The sequence below is a fragment of the Motacilla alba genome, chromosome 10 (assembly GCF_015832195.1).
Source record: "Motacilla alba alba isolate MOTALB_02 chromosome 10, Motacilla_alba_V1.0_pri, whole genome shotgun sequence".
NCBI classification, from domain to species: Eukaryota; Metazoa; Chordata; class Aves; order Passeriformes; family Motacillidae; genus Motacilla; species Motacilla alba.
The window spans coordinates 9,740,443-9,754,324 of NC_052025.1; the positions used below are offsets into that span (position 1 = coordinate 9,740,443).

The following is a 13,882-nucleotide window of genomic DNA, read 5'->3' on the forward strand; positions in this document are numbered from 1 at the left end:
GTCTTTATAAGGGAATTAAGGAATTTACTGTTTGTGAAGAGAGCTAATCGTAGGGTCGTTACGAATCTGGAAGAGAAAGGGTGGAAGTTACTGACTTATCAGTAAACCAGCAAGGGCCCTTTTATCTGAGCTTTCGAATAAGAACTCTGAAGAGAAAGGAAACTTTCTGCTTATAGATGCAGAAGTTTTCTGAGGAATGCAGAAAAACTATGTATGGAGAAATTGAAGGAAACATTTGTGTTTTATCAAGTAATTATGAATACTTCAAGTAGTGTAGCCTCTGGATTGCATTCAATACAATATAGGTTTGAAATGTCCAAAACCAATAAGTGTTTTCAAAGGAGTTCAGCTCATTTCTAGGTCCTTAAGTGAGTGGAAAGTTTGGAAATCTGGCCAGTGGTGTCACACTGAGAACTTCAAGTGGTTAAATGCTTTGAAAGTCTGTCCTTAATCTTGTGCCAAATGGGAGGTGAGCTCTTTTGATAATTTGGACCAGAGTTTTGTAGTTAAAAAATTGGTTGCAAATCCATTTGGAAAAGTGGCCTTTAATGAATTTCCTAAACCTAATTCCCATCTTTTCTCTGTTACCAGATGCAGCGGTAGGAACAGGAAACCTTCTCTAATGCTAAGATTCATAACTAGGTCTGTTGAAAAAAGTTCTGGGGTTTCTTTCAGGGTTTTTTACAAGATATACAGTGGAAATGAAGTGTTCCAGTGAGGGTAGCAGTGAGAAGCTATGGATTCTTTTTCAAACAGTGTACATTACTTTCTGAAATTCAAGGAAAACTACTTTTTGGGTTTTTTTTTTTTTATTTTTCCACAATTATACAGGCTCCATGCAGAGCATAAAGCATAAATCAGGAGAAGAGTTTGCATATTTTGTATGTCAGCTGCAGACATGTGCAAGAACAATTTACAGAAATTCTTGGACATGAAGCCAGAAAATATACCTTTTGTCTCCAGCAAAAGTGTTTGATTTTAAATGGAAATTGGTGAGAAGAGATGAAAGAACAAAAGAACTGTGAGCAATCTCTTTGCACTCTGTCTGCCACAGGATCTAGGGAAAGTCCCTGGGGATACAAAAAGATATGAAATATCTTTTGCACTATGCACAGTTGCTGCTGAAATTCTTGGTGCTATCTTTTTGCCAAAAAGGTCTCATATGATAAAAGTGACTTACTTGCTCTATTTACCAAAAGTAAGGTTGCTTGACACTAGCAGGAGAAAGCTGGTACTGTGCCACAGAGGAGCCTCACAGATGAATGATACTGTACCCATGTGATACAACATGGATCTCTCAACTGTGTGCTGACAAATGGAACATGGCATCCACATCAGTGTGGAGTGAAAAAAGCCTGTTGCCGTTTTATTTTCAGATGTAATAACTCATTGTGCTGGTACAAACCAAATGTCTTCAGTGATAAGCCAACCTGCCCTAGTTTTCAAGGCTGAATGGTAACTTCAAGATTAACAGCAGGGCTATATCCTGAATATATTTCTGTTTATCTAGATATTACTTATTATATTAGAGTCATCTAAAAAGGGAAATATTCAGCCTGCCATAAGGAAAAGTATGTGACAGGAACATATCTTGCAACAGAGAGATTTCACAGCTGGGAAAAGCTGAGCACTGTTCCCAGAGGCAGGGCTCCTTGCAGAGGCCTGGAGACTGCAAGGCTGCTGCTCCATGTCCCAGTAAGCTGCACATGCAGCAATAAATTGTGCCCTAGGATGGCTGATTCTGTTAATTGGGATTGGCAGGCACAATGGGGCTATGATCACAGTCACATTAAAATGATGCATACTGACTGGGCTGAAAAAACACCCACATCAGGACATGCCCCTAGTGACATTCTTCATTTTTAAGGATATCTGAGAGGACACCACTAAATGTTTCCTGTGTTTCCTTCATGATTACTAAATAAGCTAATTAGAAATGTTAGATGTAGGCTATTTCATTGCTAGGAATTTAACAGCACCTGCAAATAATTGTGTGAATAGAGGAATATGCTGGCCTGCCATATGTGTACAGTAAACAGTAACCAGAACCTTTGCAGAAATATACAACTGCCAAATTTTAAGTTGATAAGGAATTAATGGCTATATTTAAAATGGTCATCAAGGAAAACATAGATTGGTTTTGGGACCCAGTGTTTATGTACTTTATTCTGGGAGGAAAGCTGAAGTGTCATGATGGTTAGAAGAGGTCTCCACATGAGAGGCTTTACAGCTTTTTTTATTTAAAGCTCGAGCTGGTGGGTGACACCACAAGCAGATGTATCTGTAGAATTTCTGAAGGTGTGGAAATTACAGCACCAAGGTCATGACTGCATGGTGGTTCAGGAGAGGGGGAGCTGGAAATCTCTGAAGCTAGCTTTGCCTGTGGAAACATTGTCACAAAGGGCCCACTGTGAGGCTCAAGCAAAATGCAATTTGACATTTGAAAAATGCACATTCCACTGAACAGAAATCCAAACTCTCTACTAATGCATCTTGCTCAAAAGAATACAATTCACATAGATAAAACCAGTAACATTACAGATCATTTATTTGGACTGTAAGGTAAAAACAGCTGATATATGTTGGTATTTAGGTAAGTGTCACCCAGCTAGTTAGGTGTGGGTCCACACTGTGTTACAGGCTTTGAACTAATATCACACCTATTTTCAAGCACATGAGTAATGCTGATGAAGATATCAGTGTTTGCAGAATGGGAGGCTTGAAAAAGTTTGGCTTTCTGGGAAAGTTTCAGCTGGTTTTTTTTGTGAAGTTAGCTAGACTCACTGAAGCAAGAACAATGGAGCAAGTGTAAGTTATCTCAAGTAAGGGCAGCCGTGTATAGTGCACAGTCACAATGTGATCTTTAAACACCAAAGCAATTAAGTCAGGGCTAAAAATCAAGATGTTCCCATCTCTTCCCCTTCCAAACTAGATAATTCAAAAGAAGGCAAATGGTTTTGCTTCTGCCTTTCTCCAGGCTATGGCCAAGCATAGAAAATTTTAGCATGAAAGGACTTTTGAAGATCTTGTAGAATGTGTGAAGTGACAAGGTAGAATGAAAGTGTTGCCTCAGCTGTAACTTTCAAGTCTTTATTAAGTTACATCTTGAATTTCTTTTTAATTTCTGTTAACTGTAAAGTGTCAACGTTGGAGTTTTAAATTATAAATAAAATGTTTGGTTTGACATATTTAATACGATCTCATATCAACAGCCTGTCTGAATTGTTAATAGTTACCATAGCAACTTCACAATTTTTTTCTCAGCCATTATTTTCAGCCTTTGGTCACATCATTTTAAGTTTGATTTCTGTGATAGCATAGCTTAGTTGCAAATTTATTCATGCCATTCTTTTTTTTTAAAGGGCTACCTATTTCCTACAGAACTGTCAGAGTTTCTAGCAGTTGAAAGCAAACTTGCTGTTGCTTTCACAGCACTACCCAGGCAGTGGCTAAAATAATGCTTTGGGACTAAGCAAGAAGTGAGCTGAGTCTGTGGTTGATAAACTGGCTGGTGGTTAACTCTGATAACCTTGAAAATGTTCTGTGTCTGAACTGTGGGATTATCAGGTTTAGCCTTTAATGTCTGTAGATTCCAATTTTCCATCTATAAATGCTTAAAGAAACATAATTCCTTGTATGTATAACTGCTTTCACCCCCCTCCCTGCTCACTGCTTTGTATTTTAAACTGAATATTTCAGAGAAAGTAGCACACACCCGCTTCATGTGGTCCTTACTTCAACCACCCCTCTGCGTCCCTGTTTATGTTCTCCATCAATCCAAGCTCCAGCTACCCAAGATACATTTTCTTTTCTCTCCTTGACATTTCAAGGCAGTTGTGATAATTTTTGAAATTCAGGAGTAATTGTCACAGTTCAACAGAGGAGATTTTGCAGTAGTAAAAAACCATATTGGAAATGGTTTTGCTAAATTCCATTTGTCTCAGAGTATTTGCTTCGTGACATTTGAGAAACATCCAATTAGTAGGCCTGTAAGGGATGTGTCATAGTCAAGATTTCTTCTTCTGAGCATTGGGATATTTTTGAAGGGTTGGAGTTGGGTTTTTGTTAATATTTTTTTTAATGTAGTAGGCAAAGGCAGTGGTTCTTTTGATTTTTTTTTTGTGGAATATTATAGGCAATTATGCTGCATTGATTGAATAAGGAAAGGTTTAATTATTAATCTGTGAGATTCACAAATTTTTCTTTGGACACGTGCCAACTATGAATGGATGTCTGTAACTAGAAGTGAGTATGTGAAGCAAATAAATGGCACAGTCAGTGAGCTTTACTTGCTGTTTCACCTCAGATGATCCTTTCTTTGGCTCTGTTCCACTCCTTGGGGTGACAGCACACTTCATCCCTTTTGTCCCGATATTTTTCAAACTTCACACACCCCCAAATGTTTTAGTACTTACATCCAACTAAGACATCCTTTATGCTTACTGCTTCTGGCATGTCCCACTAGTTCCCTTTGTATTAATTTTATTTTGTCTTTGATTTGGTGTCCTTGCATCAAGGCTGACCAACATCTATTCACCACTCATCTACCCCACCCACCTTCCCAAATATTTTTTGCTTATAGACAAAATTATCACAATGTGGATAAATAAAATCTTCAACTCAGCCACATGGACAATCTTACTCTAATGATCCCAGGTTCTTTAAAGCTTTGACCTAGCAATGTTTAACTGTTTTTATGTCATAATATATGGAGTCCACAAACAGCTAGAAATACATCATATTTTCTTTGTAATTTTTCTCTACATATTTGTCTACACAGTGGTCTCTTTGTGAGTCTTAAAGTAGGATTAAATCTCCTAATAAGCAGCAATTGCCTGCATATTGTGTCTTCCCTAAGACATGGAAATAGAAAGAACTATAAATGCTTTCAAGGCACCTTCTCTGCTGTATACAATAGCAAACATTTTCGTTCTTTTTTAAATGCTCCTAGAAGCATGTGAAGGCAACTCAGATGTTGGGCATTGAGTGCTGTACCTGTTTGCACATGTTGCAGTAAATTTTGATTGGTAAGCTGGATTTTACTGGCATCCCCCTGACACAATAGATGAAACAAAAAGCAGAATGGGCCCCACTTCACCCAGATTATCAGGACTGAAAGAACACTCAGGTACTGCTTGGGAGGGTTGGCTGCTGGAGGGGAAAAGCCCAGAATGACCTTGAACTGCATTGCTTGTTGCTCACTGATTCTGTTCCTTCCCTGGCACAAATCCTTCTCAGCATTATTGCAGTCCTCCAGAGGGTGCTGCTATGGACACAGGCAGAAAAGAGCCAAGTGTGAGATACAGAAAAGGCAAAGACAGAAAAAGGGAAACCCTTGACCAAAGCAAAGAGCAAAAATGTAATGGGTGCTATGGGTACTACTGGAACAGCTCTACAATTTCAGTCCTGCCACAAACATGATTTTCTACTGCTCTTCCAAGAGTGTTGGAAAAAAAACCCTAGTCTTTAAATAGCTAAATGTTACATCTGCAAATCATCTGTGGAAATAATCTGTCTGTATTTTAAAATGGAGAAGTATTACCCACGTCTGTTTCAAGAGCTCAGGCTTTAGACTGTTTTACTCTGCAGCTGTATTCTCCTGGTCCCCCAGAAGAACAGCCAAGTGTGAAATGAGACAAATGAACAGAGTTAGGTTTGCATGTATGCTGTAAAGTGCTGCTTTGAGTATAGACATGGAAGAGTATCTGAGTATTTTAACAGATCCGATCATCTTCCTGAATATCTTCACTCTTACAGCTGCTTTTCCTTTAAAATCCTCACATAAGAAATACTTTCCATGTCTGTTGAAATCTGTTTCTTTCTGCACCCTCACAAGCCCTTTAAGGGCTTTGTTGGTTAAAAGACTATGCAGTAATTACTTTTGTTGCTACAATACTGTGATAGGTGAGACTAGGTGTTGCTCCCATATAGAGTCACCACAGAAAGGTATTTTCACATTCGAGGACATTTTCAAGATTGTTTTCCAAGTATAAAATCCCACAGAGCTCTATGTATTAAGTCTTGTAATTTTGTGTCTTAAAATAGCTTTGACCAAAAAAAAAAATAATTGACATAGATCAGCTGGCCTGCACCATGCAGGAGAGGAATATCAACAGCCTGCTCTCCCCTGCCTCTTGTTAAAATCAAAACACAGGGTAGGGTAGCAAGAGCAGGCTCAGCTGCAGACCCAGCCATGGAAATGGCTGAGCAAAGTCAGAGTGCTGGGGAGCCAGCAGTTAGTTCCCTCTGGCTGTCCTAGCCCAGGAGGGGTGTGACAGCCCTGGCCTGCTGCCCTTTCCCAAGAGCTTGTGTGCCACACGAGCCCTGCTACCCTGTACAGTGTCACTGGCCAGACGTGACATTCTGCACACGAGGTCACCACAAAGTGCTGTGGGAACCTAAAGGCAGTGGGATGGTTTGTGTGCTTGGGTGGGAGGGATGAGGGCAGCCTGAGGGCTGGCTCCTGTTCAGATCTGCCTGCATTGCAGTCATTTCTTTGAGTGATAAAGAGAAGTTCATATGTTGCAATTCCAGCTCATCCATAAATACTCTCAGGCCAGTGCCAGTCAGCATCCACGGCTCCCCAAAGGTGAATTTGCACCCAGCAGTCATTTAAGCACTAACACCTTGCTGACATTGCTGGTGCCATGCTGCCTTTGGGCTTCTCTCCCTTCTCCCCAGGGTTCAAACCCCGTGCTTAGCTGGTGCTGGGTCTCAGGAGCTCAGGCACAGGATGAAGCTGTGTGTGCAGGGATACACGTCCCACCTGCAGGCTGCCTGGAGTGGCACAGCATGGCACAGCTCCAGGGGCCTCCTGACTGTGCCCAGGACAGCTCCCACAGACCTGTAAGGTTCTGGCAGTTCCCCCTGTGCATCAGCCTATTTTGATCTGAAAGTGATTAGTGAGATTTAAGGGGGGGGGGGGGGGGGGGAGTGTAGGAAATTGATTTGCAAATTAAGTTAAATCAACCTGGCTTGCTACATTATCCATCATTTTTGTGAATAATGGGGACATATATTGATTTATATTGTATCTCCTGAAAGCTCTTCACCACTCAAAACTCTGTATGTGACTGGGTAGTCAGTGTCCTGTTCTTGAGGACATAAGTTCTTCTTTAGACTTTTCATATCTTGTGTTGTTGATTGCCTTCTGTCATACCCCTCCAGTTACATCAATTCCTGTGCCAGTGTGGCTGAAGGTCAACAAAATAATATTACATAGTGGTAAAACCAGAAGGCAAATAGGCCTGTCTTTGGATGAAATATTGTACCTTCTATCAGCTCAGATAGTGCACAGTCAATCCCCCTTTAAGGCAGATAGTTAGGATTCTGTTATCTGCTAAAAGTGGGTAATTTTCTCTAACCTTGAACCATCCATGGGGACTGAATACCTGTCCTCTCTATCTCTAATTGGTGCACTGCAGATGTGCCCAGTAGTTTTGTACATTTTTTCCCCCACCACGAAAAATAAAGGAAAAATAGTTATTGCGTAACAATCCTCATTCCACCTCCTCAGCTCCCCAGGAAGGGACTGAGCACGTGTGCAGTACAGCCCAGGCAGCATGGAGAAACCTTGGTGTAAGGGAGAGGGACTCTCTGCCTTTCTGCCAACAAAAGAACAGGAAATTGGACAAAATGGTTATCATAAATGCACGCTGACAATGGAAAACAGTTTGCAATGATGCTTCCACCATTAGGCCTCATTCAAGAGCAGTCTATAACACAAAAATCATTTTGGATGATTGCTTACTTATTTTTCTGCTCTGTGTACATTAGCCAGAATTTTTAATATGTATGTGTTGTGTTCTTTGGAGTTGGGTTGCTTTTGCTTAGTTTGAGATGGGTTTTTTGGGGAGAAAAGGGAGTTTTGCTGTTTTTCTACGGAGGAGGATCCTTGTGGGTCCCTTCCAACTCAGCATATTCTGTGCTTTTCTAAAATAATGCAAACAAGTCTTTGGACTTGTTCAAGGTACACATAGGACCCTAAAGTTAAGAGCCCCCAGCCCAACAACGCTGAACACCACACCTTCAGGAGTCAGATTATTTTCAAACTTAGTAAAATATAATTTCTTTTCCCCTCAGCCAAAACAGACTTCACAGAAACCTCCCACTCCACATGCAGTCCCTCAGCCTTTGTAGGAACCACCTGATCTCTTCCCACCTGGGCCTGATAATTGAAAAGAGCTTGCTGGCCCCAAGCCCTGTGGCTCTTTATGAGGGAGACCACCCTCAATACTCATACTTTTTTTTCAAAACTACTTACATTTTTTGGAAAAGGAAGAAACTCTTAAATGAAAGATGGCAAACACTGTAAAAATACCAAGTTCCAAAAACATGTCTGTATTTTTAGGAGCTGTAAGACATTCACAGATGTTTTTTTGGAAAGTAGACATTCACAGCACCTGTGCATATTCCTGTAGATGCAGGCACAACTGCTTGATGGTACTGGTGAGACTCCCATGAGGAGACATCAGGTGAAAGCCACAGGAGTTGTAAAATCCTCCTGGTGTTTCAAAAATATAAATGCAGACCTGCTCACCTCTTCCCATTTTGTACTGCTCTGATACAATGTCATGAAAGGGTTCAGAGAGATGGAGTCCAAATGAAAAAAATTTGATGGCCTGTCCCAATCTCTTTCTGACTCTTCTTAGCACTATCTTTCATGGCACCGAATTGAATGGGGAATGCTGGTTTTAGCTACTAAGAGCACACACAATATCACCTTCCTTTTTCTAACCTAGTGATTTTCCCATTTCAACCTTGTCGCTCTCCTTCTTTTATGGAAATTCATTCCTATGAAGGAAAAAGGCACCAAACTATTCTACAAGTTATATACAGAAATTATAGAAATAATTATAGTTAAAAAAACTCTCAGAGAGTTTCTGATCCTGGTAATATGCTGTTAAAACACCCAGGAATCCAAGAAAAGGACAGGTTTAACAAGGCCACTTGTTAAGTCTAAGAGAAAAAGAAAAGGCAGCTAAAAGAGAGCATCCAAAGTCAGTTGAAATCACTTCCAAGGTTCAAAGAAGACAGGAGGTCAGTAGTCAACAAAATGACATTTTGGCAGTAAAAAGTCTTTACTGCATCTTGCTCCTGTATCACATGAGGAATGATAAAGGCTCCTTTCAGTGGGAATGTCAGGTTTGCTTTTTTCTCTCCTTTTTTCACCTTCCTTGAAGTGTATCTCTGCTGATTCTTCCATGGAGAGGCCTTGAGTTGTCCCTGATTACTGAGAGATATAACTTTGCTTCACATCATTTCTTTTCTAGACTGTGAATCCAGAAAACCTTGAGGGTATGTGTGAAGAGTAAAAGATTTATCCCATCCTTGTTCCCTCTTTCCATAAAGCCTTAGGAAGGTGTCAGAGAGCACACTTCATCGGGGTGTCTGCAACAGCAGCATTTGCTAAGAACAAACCAGAGACAGAGATCCCCAGATAACCCACAATGGAATATCTTGGTTCTTTTTACTGGCAAAGTCAACAACAGCCAGTTGTTCCTTTACCTTCATTTTTTTTTTCTTTCCTAAAGGAAATTAAATGTAAAAGATACGTTAGCACGGCCTTAAAGCTGAGATTTAGACATGTTTTCCAGTGTTATGATTCCCACAGCAATTGTAATTCAACTTCACTGCACATTCTACTGCAAGGCATAAAAATTAACATCACACTGTATACTGCAGAATATATTACCACAGCACTCAAAAATACTGTAGCAATTTGAGAACAGCATTAGGTTCTGTCTACTCCAAGCCCTTGAATGAGTGTGTAACTTTCAGCATTAATATAGAACTTACTTGGTTTTGGCTTATGCTTGCAGTCCACAGTCCCAGGTTAGCAAAATTTTGTACTTACATGTAACTTGCAGTACATGATTTTCAATTTTTTTTTTGTTTCTTAGGGATTACTCAAGTGCTTATAATCACATGCCAGCTTAAATACCAACCTTCTGAGACCAAGTCCATTTCCACTCAGGGGTTATTTGAGCAGCTGTTTATATCTTTTGGATCTCTTGCTTTTCAAGCAAAAATTTCCCATCTTTGGTGACTGTTTTTTAGTTACATTTAAAAATTAATTATTATGAAGTTTCAGAAAAAAAGTAGCTTATTGCTTTTGAGAATGAGATGAAGCATAAAGGACACTTCCCCCATTATAAAAATTGCATGGGACTGTTAATGAACCACATAAAAGCCACAGCAGTTGGGCTAGGAAGCTTAAATTTGGCAGGTGTTTGGGGGAAGAGGTGCCTTCAACTGTTCTGGTAAAAGTTTATTTTGCTTTGCTGAGCACTTGGAAACCATTGCTCACTCACACTTGGAAGTCCTTCAGCAGAAGCCTTCTCTCTCTGCTGATGTTCCCAAAGCAAATGGGCTCTGTGGCCAGTGAAAAACAAATCCATTAATGGCTTAGGGAAAGTATGATAAATTTATGTACCAGAAGTAGAGATGCGTGTCATTGCACCCACTTCTACTGGTCTTCAGCTCTCCCTCTCTTAATCTACTATGGAGTCAGACCTTATGCTAAGTATGATTTTATACTACCCAGCCATTCCTGGCATGTTTCTCTCACTAAGGGGTATAAAATATTGTCAAGTCAAAGTGTCTTGAGATTTGAGCCACTACTGTGCTGCTATAGCAGACAGAACTTAAAAGTTCTGTTTCATTCTGTATCAATTGTGTGGTAACTCAGAAGCACAACTCTAGTTGTAGGCAGTTTGTAGACCATTACTGATTTTGTATTTCACACACAGAATATGGAAGGCTAGGTTTTTAGAGCAGAGCTTATTATTGCAGCATGTGGAGACAGCTGGTGCTCTGCTGAGAGGACTGCTGGTTTTTGCATCTTTTATTAGCACAGAATACATACTGTAGCCAGAAACACCTCTGCCTGGACTAACTTCATTTATTTTTCTGGACTATTCCTCCTTGAAGTGTATGAATATCCTGGGGAATGTGCACACATGGCAGCGGGGACAGCTGTACGTGTGAGGAACACTTGGTTGATAGTCCTGCTGCCTGTCCCAGCAGTGCTGCTGCTGACTGAGGCATGCCAGAGCCTCACTGATCCTCAGAGGGGTTTTCCTCTGCCTGGGACATGGATCAGCCTCCTGGGGCACCACGAGGCACCTCAGAGCCTGGCTGGGACAGGGACTCTGAGCACACCCCCTGAGAAACCTCCTCCAGACCAAACCAGCAAGGAGCACAAGCGACTCCACAGAGAATCTTATTCCAGTAGATCCAGGACCCTGGAAACACAAAGAGTGGGAATTGCTAGATCTTAGTACAAGATGACATGAACCCTTTCCCATTTGGAATAGTGGCTTCCTCTGTCATAATCATCTGCAAGCAAATAATTCAAATATTTCTTCATGCATTGTTAGTAATTAGAGCATTTAATAATAAAATAGTGAAGTGAAAAACATAACAGTTTTCCATATTTCTCTGCAAAAATGAGGAGTAAAAGGCAAAGGATTTCAGCAGTATTTTAGTCTCCCAGTGAACCTACAGATTGCAGAATTCATGAACAGATGAACAAATAATGCTTTTCCACAGTGGAATACAATGTTTTTGGAATTACAATAGCATATGAATTTAATATCTCTAAGAATAACACATTTTCATTACTATTTGGATACAGAGAATCAGAAATTTTCAGAAAGGGCTGAGAATGTGACAGTATAAAAAGAACAGGCTCACAAGGAGGTTTGTAGAGCTACAGGCAGTTTCCTCTGGAGACTCCTCAGAGCTTGTTCCTGACAATAGTAAATATGATATGATTAAATAGATGCCAGTTTGAACCCTGTTGAGGCTAATAAAGGTAAATAATTATTGTGATTTGAGTTTTTCAGGCTTATCTGCAGCAGGCAACCCCCAGCCTCCTGTGCCAAACATCTGTTTCAAGAGCCAGGTGCTCAGAGACCTCCGAGTGCTCGTTGCTGGGGAAGAGCCGAGCGTGGAAGGAAAAGCTTCCCAAGGAAGCTCTCACTGAGGCATTCACATTGCAAAGACAGGAAGGTTCTGGGTCTCATTCAGCTTTCCAGGGAACAAAATCAGAATGGATAATTACAGCCAGGCAAAATATTTGTGGGTCCAGATCAGAATAGTTTACATCTTAAAACTAACTTTTTCTATTTCTTCTGCTATCTCTCATGTCTGCCTTGACTGAAAGAAAAATGTTCAATCATTGCATCCCAGATTTGGTAAGAAATCCAGTTCTGGAGGTGTTTGAGCAAGGAGTTGCCAAATCATCTTAAGAAAAAAAAATTGTAATATTTATACTTTTGTCATGGATTTTTTCACATTTCTGATGTTGAAATTATTGTTTCCATTATTGTTCCCCTCTCCAAACTAATATCAGGAAATGACATTGTCCAAAAAGTCACATGGAGATGGAGTTAAAATTGCATCTCCACAGTGTCTCAAGAAAAGCTGATGAACGAGTCTTTCATGTGTTCTGGTGCTGTTATAAGTCAGGTACTCACAGCCATCTACTCTTAATATACTTCTGTAGGTTAAGCATTAAATTCTACTTGTACTTCTGTGTTGTGAATTTGAGTCTTTTACTTATTTGCTTTTTTGACATCACTTGCAGTTTGAAGGGATTCCATCTGAAAGATTTCTTCCGGCAGCATCTATACTGTAAGTCAGTGTTTATTCTGTGGTGCTCAAAAATGCATTGGTATATACAGATTTTTCAAATTTGTATTTCTTATTACTGTTGAAAGGGAAGTAAGTGGGGCAGACTTGGAATCATTAGATTTAGGGAGTCTTCAATATTCAAACCCCTGAAAAAACAGCTGAATTCTTCAGCAGATTATTATAATAATAAATACAGTTTTATGGAACATCTGTGCCCAAAGGCCTCTTTGAAAGCACATTTAAAATGTTAGCATATTGCAATCTCTTCTGCTTCTCATCACATCGGTTTGAATTGGGAAAGAACTGCCCACAAAATACTCCTGCAAAAATGTCACAACAGTCAGTTTACTGGGAAAAAATAATAAGGTAAGATACTAATGGTTGAAATATATATGATTACAGAATATTCTGGGTTTCCATATAAACAACACACTATCAATGTAAACTGCCCAAAAATATTGCTAATGTAGGCTCAAGGTTGTGATGTAATGCTCTTGCCCTGTGAGAGCAGGACATCTGGCTGGAGAGCAAGTAGGACAAGAGAGCTGATCTTTCCCTTCTGTTTGGCATTTCTGAGACTGCATCTGGGACATTGCAGCTGGCTTGGGTGCCTGAGGACAGCAAGAGTCCAGTGGGGAGCCAGGGTAGGACAGTCAGGGGCTGGAGCATACAATGTGTGAGAGAGCTTGGTTTGTTTGACCTGGAGAAGGCTGAGGAGGGGGTGTAATCAGTGTTACACTGCCTAAAGAAAGGGCTACAGAACAGATGGAGCCAGATCCCACCCAAAGTGCACAGTGAAAAGACAAGAAGCTGTAAACACAAGTTGCAGCAAGAGAAATTTTAGTTTGGCATAAGGAAATAATTGTCAGTGTGAGAGCAGGGAGCAGGCTGCCCAGAGAGGCTGCAGGATCTCTTGTTTGGAGGTTTTTAAAACACAGCTGGGCAAATCCTTGAGAAACACGATACAACTTTGAAGTTAGACTTGCTTTGAACAGGAGTTTGGACTTGATTATGATCTTCAGTGGCCCCTTCTAACCTCATTTTTTCTTTTCTGTGGTTCTATTCAGCTAAGGTACAAAGTGACCCCATGGCTGTATACCTATAGATGTAAACCTAAAAGAGGCTCCAAACTCAGCCAGGAATTTCTTCCACTGCTCAATACCCACCTAAGCTGCCTCAGCACTATTGTTGGAGATGCCTGTACCCTAAGTGATCTCATACGTGCTTTGTTACATTTAAGACA

At 40.4% G+C, this 13,882-nt stretch overlaps 1 protein-coding gene across 2 annotated transcripts in view; it reads left to right on the top strand.

The window, feature by feature from the left end:
- The window catches only part of SEMA6D (semaphorin 6D), a 130,104-nt gene that overhangs the window by 36,230 nt on the left and 79,992 nt on the right, over positions 1–13,882 (top strand). Inside the window, exon 1 of one of the 2 annotated variants that reach the window (XM_038147369.1) lies at positions 12,618–12,639. The exons of the other annotated variant lie outside the window; for it this stretch is intronic. The gene's annotated coding sequence lies outside the window, so the exon portion shown is untranslated. Of the gene's footprint in view, positions 1–12,617; positions 12,640–13,882 lie in introns of those variants that run through there. 2 annotated transcript variants of the gene reach the window in all.